Raw genomic sequence first — 8449 nt, 5'->3', positions numbered from 1 at the left:
TAGGAGGTTCAACTTTATAGCCATGTTTAATCAACTAAAGGGGAATAACTCCCAATGATCTACAGTACAGTGCTGGTACAACAACTAGTTATAATAACTGTGCATAGCACTCTGGTGGAAAATGCACTAATGTAAACACATTAGATATACTGACTTACTGCTACATCTCCCCTCTAAAGTTAATAAAGCTTTTCTTCAAAATTAATGCAACACAACAGAATATATAAACTATATTGCTCAAACTCAATACTTTAGAGTCCATGATATGAGTTTGCTTTAACTCCTAGCATGAGAAATGAGTATTTTAACTTTATGTTAAACTTGTGGAAATGACCAGAACACATACATTCTTTGAACTTTAAAAAGTTATCTGAACAGTCCTTTGAAAGTTTTTGAACACATTCGTAAACACATATCAGTCATTTTCAATCAGTCTTTCTGGCTTATTGATCACTCTGCCGTGTCGGGTTGTTGTAATATCAGTGTTTATAACTTGCTGTTGCTGTTCTTGCATCGGAGCTGTTGTAGACTGTTGTGGCTGCTCGTTGACTATCTGCTTGGGGAGTAGCAGATCTCTGCGATTTCTTCTGAAACCACCAGAATCTGTTTTCACCATGACCATGACCTTGGTGCTACTTCCTGGATTATTTCTCCCTTGGTTTTCCAGTTGTTTGTAGTCTCATTGTGTACTCTGACATTGTTACCTGGTTGGAGTTGAGATAGAGGAGCTATTTCAGCATTCTTGTCAAAGTAGTGTTTCTGTTTTTCTCGGGCTTCATACTTATGTGCTGCTACTGCTTGTTGGTCTGGAGTGTTCATTTGTAATATTGATGATTTCAGAGGGAGGTTTGACCTTAGTCGACAATTCATCAGTAACTGTGATGGTGAGAATCCGCACTCCAGTGGTGTACTGCGATATGTCCGAGTCCGAGATGAGGGTCTTCTCCGCTCTCTATGCATTTCTTTATGATATTTTTAACAGTCTGTACTGTTCTCTCAGCCAACCCATTTGACTGAGGGTACCTTGGGCTTGATGTGATGTGTTTAAATTGCCAAGTATTTGCAAACTTAACAAATTCTGCACTGGCAAAACATGGTGCATTATCGCTGTAAAGCTCATCAGGTATTGATTTTTTAGCTTTGGTGACGGCTTGACTTGTTTGACTTGACAACGCAATCCCTTCAGGGTAGTTAGAATCGACGATGACTCTGTAGTTTTTTGACGATAACTCGAATAAGTCTGTCGAAACTTGTTCCTATGGCCTTGTTGCTACTGGACGGGAAATCATAGGTTCGGCTCTCTGCCGATTTCGATGTGTCAGGCATGCGTCACAGCTGCTTACCATAATGTCTATCTCATGGTTCATTCTTTGCCAGAATAGCACCTCTCTAGCACATTGCTTGCACTTTTCTTGACCAAGGTGACCTGTATGTATCTTCTGAAGCATTGTTTGACGAAGATGGATTGGAACAACGACTCTGTTACTTTTAAAGATAACACCATTAATGATAGAGAGCTCATCTCTATAATTCCAACAGTCAGTGAGAATCTGCAGACAATCAGCACGCTCATTGGGCCTGCCTGTGAGAATGACATTGCTGAGTGTTGTCATTTCAGTATCGTTCTTGATCTCATCTCTGATTTGTGCGAGTCAATCAGTTGATATTTGTAGATTTGACATCACGCTGTCTACATACATCTGCACCCCAGCATCAATTGAACTTGTAATTTCACCCTCTTTTGGAAAGTTGCGAGATAACGCATCTGCTGTGTACATTTCTTTGCCTGGTGTATATGTGATATCCATGTCCTACTTCTGTAGACGAAGTATAAATCGTTGAATTCTGGGTGGACAGTCATTCAGTGCCTTTTTGAAGATCGGTACTAGCTGTTTATGGTCGGTTTCAGCTATAAATGTTCTGCCATAAACATACTGATGAAAGCGTTCTACTCCAAAACATATTCCAAGAGCTTCCTTCTCGATTTGAGCACATCGAGTTTCGGCTGAGGTCATAGCTTGTGAACCATAGGCTACTGGACACCAGGTGTCGCTGTGCTGTTGAAGTAGTACTGCACCCAGACCGCTTTGTGATGCGTCTGTTTTGATGGGCTTTGTTGAGTCGTAGAATCTGAGAACTGGTTGTTGAGAGATCAACGTTCGGAGTTCAGTCCACGCCTTGTCTTGAGGATGTGACCATGACCACTGAACATTCTCAGTGGAGCTGACTTTGCAGATAGATCACGTATGTATCTTCCGAGGTAGTTACCATACCAATTAACTGTTGAAGCTCCATGTTGTCAGTGGGTTTCTTCAGATCCATGATGGCTTTGCCTTTGTTAGGGTCTGCTTTCAGGCCATCAGTTGTAAGACGATCTCCCAGGAAGGTTAGTTCAGATACTCCTATCTCGCATTTATCTCTTTTCAATTTCAGCCCAACATTTCTACACTTCTCAAGGACCATTCTCAGTCTCTCATTATGTTGTGACTTGTCATTACCCCCTATGATCATATCATCCATACTTGTGTCAGTCCCTTGTATGTGTTGAAAGAGCTGGTGGATGGTGCGATGGTAGACTTCTGGTGCACTGGATATACCAAATGGAAGACGAAGATATCGATATCTCCCAAAAGGCGTGTTGAATGTTGTCAGTAGAGAACTTTTGTGATCAAGCTTCATTTGCCAAAAGCCTGAAGAAGCATCAAGCTTGCTAAAGACTTGGGGACCAGCAAACTGTGACATCACCTCTTCTCGGGATGGTAGTTTTCTCGCTGAATCTCCCTATTGAGATTTCTCGGGTCAAGGCAAATCCTGAGCTTGCCCTGTTTCTTGTGCATGATCACCATTGAACTGACCCATTCAGGGGGCTCGGTCACCTCTGTGATGACTCCCAAGAGATATCATCCTGTCAAGCTCTCCTTTTAGCTGTTCATGTAGTGCAAAGGGAACTTTTCGACATGCTTCTATTACTGGTTTGACGTTATTGTCTACTGTAATGGTATGCTCACCTGGTAGACAGCCTAGTCCGGTGAAAACATCTTCATATTCTGATAGAATATCTGATGAACTGAATGAAGATTCACTTTTGATGACTTGATCTACGTTGATTTCGTAGACACGGCGGATGAGGTTCAATCGTTCACAGTCTTGGACTCCCAGGATTTATCTGGCATAACTGCAAACACTGTCTTGCATGGCTTGCCTTTGTAAGTGATTGTCACTTCTGCCTGTCCCTTTACAGGTACGTTAGTTCCGCCATATGCTTTAAGGTTCACCTTTGCAGGTTCAAGGGGTGGCTGGTATTGCAGTTTGCTCCACTGTGAATAACCCATGATGTTCATATCGGCTCAGAATTCAACACATCTACGAAGAAATGATTCAATTGGTGGTTGCTGGTTGGTGGCGCCAATTTCGTCAACATTTCTCAACTTTGGGCGACTGGACCGACTTGACGGTGTTTTACACTGAGCTGCAAAATGTCCGATACAACGACATTTCAAACATGTTTGACCAGATGCAGAGCATTTATCACCTTGCTTGTGTGTGTTATTACAACATCTACCACGATGTTCAGTTTCTTTCAGGTTTTCTATAGTTCTGTTTTGTTTTGTTGTTTTTTGGCTTGGATTTGACATAATGAACAGATGAATCTTCACTTACTTCTTTAGCTTGCAAACTTGCCTTTTCTGCTGCTCTAATTGAATCAATAGCTTGAGCTTGAGTTGTCCAACTGAGCAAAACTTGCTACTTTCACCTTTTGCTCTATGTTGTCTGTTACTTGTACATGTGTCCTTGCTTCTTGAGTAGTATACACTACACAACGAGTACCAACAAAGTGAGACAAAAGTATATTCGTTTTACATGTGTCTGGATACTTTTAATGTCTTCGTCTATCTTAAATTTTCCGAATTGTCTAATTAATACCCTGAACGACATTTCGAACCCTCACGCGCAAATGAATTGTTTCTACTGAAAATGATGAAAAGCTTCCGCAGTCCGGAACTCATTGCAGAAGACATTTTATACAAGTTCAATGCGCATTCACAACGCATCACTGTAAGAAAGGGTTCAGAACCGGAAACGAAGGTACTGATTATATGCACTCGCATCCGTCGTCGATGATGCTATTTTAACCCGATTCAAACACATATAGACCTTTCGTGGGAACATTATTGTTGATATTTTGCGTGGATCTAGGCCCATCTGTTATTCCGCTCTTCTTGATCAAATAAGAAACGGATAAACCTTCTGTGTTTTGAATTTTAGTATTTTACTTTGGAGCCGAGCGCAGAGAAATTAAAATCTTGAAAATATGATAATAAAATACAGACGTACAAAACTTGTTAATGTGAAAAAGGCAATCCCATATCAGCTGGCAATCCTCTTCAACTCTCATGGTGCTGCAGGACTACCCTCACATTGGTGCCACGGGACCATAAATGGTCCCATAAATATACCTTTTCAACTGTGAATGAAGATGTCAAACACTCAAAATTGTAACCATCATCACCCCAATCATCTCAGCTTAAACATTGTGTAACTGTATATGTTATACAGTGCTACGGATTGCGAAATATGGTGAGATTAGTAAAGTGGTTACAGCTCTTCTTTACATTTTATTGCCCTGTTGAATTTCATGCGAATGACCGCGAATTATTTATGATGCAGCCATGCCACATCCACGTAACTATTGTAATATCAGCCAATTTGAAAAAGAAATTGACGGGTTAGTGTGTCATGGCGATTTAGCACGGCGCTAGAGACGAACCGACAGTGCACATTGTCGTTCTGTTTATGATCCTGATACAGAAAATAATTTAATATAAGGAAAGATATGATCGTTAATATTAAGTTGGTATAGTGTGTATTTATAGGCAGGAAGTTCATGATCAACACTTAAACATTGAGTGACCAATTTAGCATTCTCTGGCGTTGACGTTTGCAATTAATACTCATGAAACAAATATAATTATAGATATTATGTTTATCTGTCATTTTTATTTTGTGAAAGACAGTTCAACTGCATCTAAATTGTCGTAGGGAGCGGAGGACCAAACATTTTGAAAAAAGATCCCCAATAGGCGAAATAATCGAGAAAGACTTTAAGTCATTGTCACAGCGAAAGGAAGATATGTAAGAAGCGTTATAACGAGGATGTAGCTGTGTATAACATAATCGTGGCATAAGTCCAAAGATTCGAAGTTACCAAGTTGATAACATTAGTGGTTGGCATTACATTGTACAAGGCTGGCTGAAAAGTTCTAAGCCTAAGTGGGATATCTCAATCGGATTGAAACAAACTTTTGCCACCAACAAGTACAATCATTTAATGAATCATAGACATAAGAACTGCAACTGTAGTGTTATTATTGTCTTTGTACCAGACCATCTTGTGAACCTACCCATTGAAATCACCAGAAATGGACAAAACTGGCTATGGGGCAGTCATCCAGTACCTGCAACTGAAAGGGCTAACTCCAACACAGATACATGCTGACATGGTCTCCACCCTAGTCGATGATGCACCTTCCTTTTCCACTGTAAAGAAGTGGGCTGCGGAATTCAAGCCTGGCAAAGAGAGCCTTGACGATGACCCGTGTCCAGCACAGGAGTTTGATGATAGCAATATAAAACAATATATTCGTATAGAAAATAATCACACCCCTCTATATACATAGAGACAAGGAGTGACATCCGCCATCTTGGTTCTTATTCAAGATTTCGCAGTCGGTTCGAATCACAGCTCGATATCACATGAAATATGAATGTCACTTATTTCAACCTATTGGCACCTTCTAAACGAACCATTGGCTATACAATCATGTTCATCTGTGGTCACCTTACCTCGTCAGATCTATGCTGCGCCACTGAGGTAAACAAGAAAAAGGGGGCCGGAAATTACGGCGCTACACTGGCTTGAACTTTGCAAACGTTTCTGATTGGTTAAAATGCGTATCATAATAGTAGGACACAGTGAAGGGAGGGCAATTCAAGACCGTCAATGATAATCTGCCTCGAAATGTTTAATTATGCTGTAGATTTCCTTGTCAACCCCAACATTTTGCAAGCAGGCCTACCATTGACGGTTTTGAATTTCCCTCTCTAGACTGTGTGCTAATATTTCGATACACTATTTTAGCCAATCAGAAACGTTTGACGGGTTCAAGACCGTGTACCGCCGTTATTTCCGGCCACCTTTTTATTGTTTACCTCGGCGGTGAAGCTTAGGGTTGAGATTTGATGGTTGTTTTAAAATACATACGAGGTAAGGTGACCACAGATAAACACGATTGTGTTGCCTGAGGTTTGTATAGCAAGTTCCAATAGGTTGAAATAAGTGACATTCATATTTCATGCCATAATGAGCTATGATTCGAATCGACTGCGAAATCTTGAATAAGAACCAAGATGGTGGGTGTCACTCCTTGTCTTTATGTAAATAGAAGGGTGTGATATTTTTTTCTCTCCATACGAATATATTATGTTCTACATGCTCATCGAGTTCCTGTGGTGTCCAGGAAGGCCTCCAACAGCAACCATTCCCGAAAACATTGCCCGGGTGCATGACATGGTGATGGCTGATCGACCACTCGACATATTGCCAGTGTTGTGGGCATCTCTCATGAGAGGGTTGAGCACATTATCGCCAACGAGTTGGGAATGACAAAAGTTTCTGGAAGATGGGTGCCAAAGCTCTTGACAGCGGATCAGAAACGTGTCAGATTCCTGACGTCCCGTGACAATTTATGCCGTTTTGAAGCAGATCCCGATGATTTTTTGGCCCGATTTGTAACCATGGATGAGACCTGGATTCATCACTTTCAACCAGAAACCAAATTTCAGTCTAAACAATGGAAGCATCCGGAATCACCAGCCCCCCAAAAAGCCAAGTCGGTTCCTTCTGCTGGAAAGGTGATAGCTTCAGTCTTTTGGGATTCCAAGGATATTCTGCTGATTGACTATTGAAAAAGGCCAGACTATCAATGGAAGTTATTATGCTGACCTACTGAGACAGTTGCGTGAAGCTATCAAAGCTAAGCGACGGGGAATGCTCACTAAAGGAGTCCTGTTCCAGCAAGACAATGCTCTTGTTCACAAATCGGTGGTTGCCATGTCAGCGATCCATGATTGTGGCTTCGAGCTCATTGACCCATCCCCCTTATTCACCCGATTTGGCCCCGTCAGACTTCCACCTGTTTCCCAAAATGAAAAAGGAACTAGCCGGTCGCCATTTTCCCAGTAATGATGACGTCATTTCCGCTGTCAATGACTTTTAGGGTGGCTGAAGAAAATTTCTTCTTGACGGGCATCCAGGCCTTGCAGCATCGCTGGCAAAAGTGTGTAATTGTTGTTGTTTGTTGTTTAACGCCGCACTCAGCAATATTCAAGCTATATGACGGCGGTCTGTAAAATAATCGAGTCTGGACCAGACAATCCAGTGATTGACATCATGAGCATCGACCCACGCAATTGGGATCGATGGCATGTATCAACCATGTCAGCGAGCCTGACCACCCGATCCCGTTAGTCGCCTTTTACGACAAGCATAGTCGCCTTTTACGGCAAGTATGGGTTGCTGAAGACCTATTCTACCCCGGAATCTTCACGGGTCTCCGCGCAATTGGGATCGATGGCATGCATCAACCAAGTCAGCGAGCCTGACCAACCAATTTCGTTTGTCGCGTCAAGCATAGTCGCCTTTTATGGCACGGGTCTAAAAGTGTGTAAACCTGGAAGGGGACTATGTGGAGAAATAAATGAAAACCATCGACTTGGTACGGGTCTTTCACAGTTAGGCTTAGAACTTTTCAGCCAGCCCTCGTACAATACTGCATTCTTTCTCAAAGAACCGAAAACCTCATAAGCGTGGATACATATTCCCATTGAAAGAGACACCTTACACAATGGTATGTTAATAGGCGTGAGAGAGCCGCATTAAGTAAACACAATAACATGGACTAAGTCTTTCCAATCTACCTGTTACTGAAACTGGAACTATAGTTTATAGGGCTATTCATGTTCACGTATACAATTATGCTATGCTAGCGGGAATGCAGTAGAAAAACCACAGTTACCCCTTTTAGAAAAATATGATGAAGTGCATCATAAGTCACCTGTTGCAAACTAGGAATAAGACACCAGGTCAAAGAGAGGTGTGCTGTGAGAACAATACGATGAAGAAAACACAAAAGTTGTTTGATCAGGGTTACAACATTCAAGACTGCAGTGAAGCTTTCAAATGTGTTATGGTAGACACGTTGAGAACTTTTACAAATTTGTTTAATCAGCGACAAAAATTGTGTTCGACGGAATTCTTTATCTTGACGTGTAACATGTTCCCGTGTTTTAGGGCGGGATAGCATCACCTCTTCGAGAACAGCTGGTATCACTACTAGTCACTCATAAACGCATGCTTATGATGTAGGTCTGAACAGAGCTTTCCCTTCGT

This window comes from Haliotis cracherodii, unplaced genomic scaffold, assembly GCF_022045235.1.
Source record: "Haliotis cracherodii isolate W230 unplaced genomic scaffold, xgHalCrac1.p SCAF_7, whole genome shotgun sequence".
NCBI classification, from domain to species: Eukaryota; Metazoa; Mollusca; class Gastropoda; order Lepetellida; family Haliotidae; genus Haliotis; species Haliotis cracherodii.
This window is presented reverse-complemented; position numbering follows the sequence as displayed.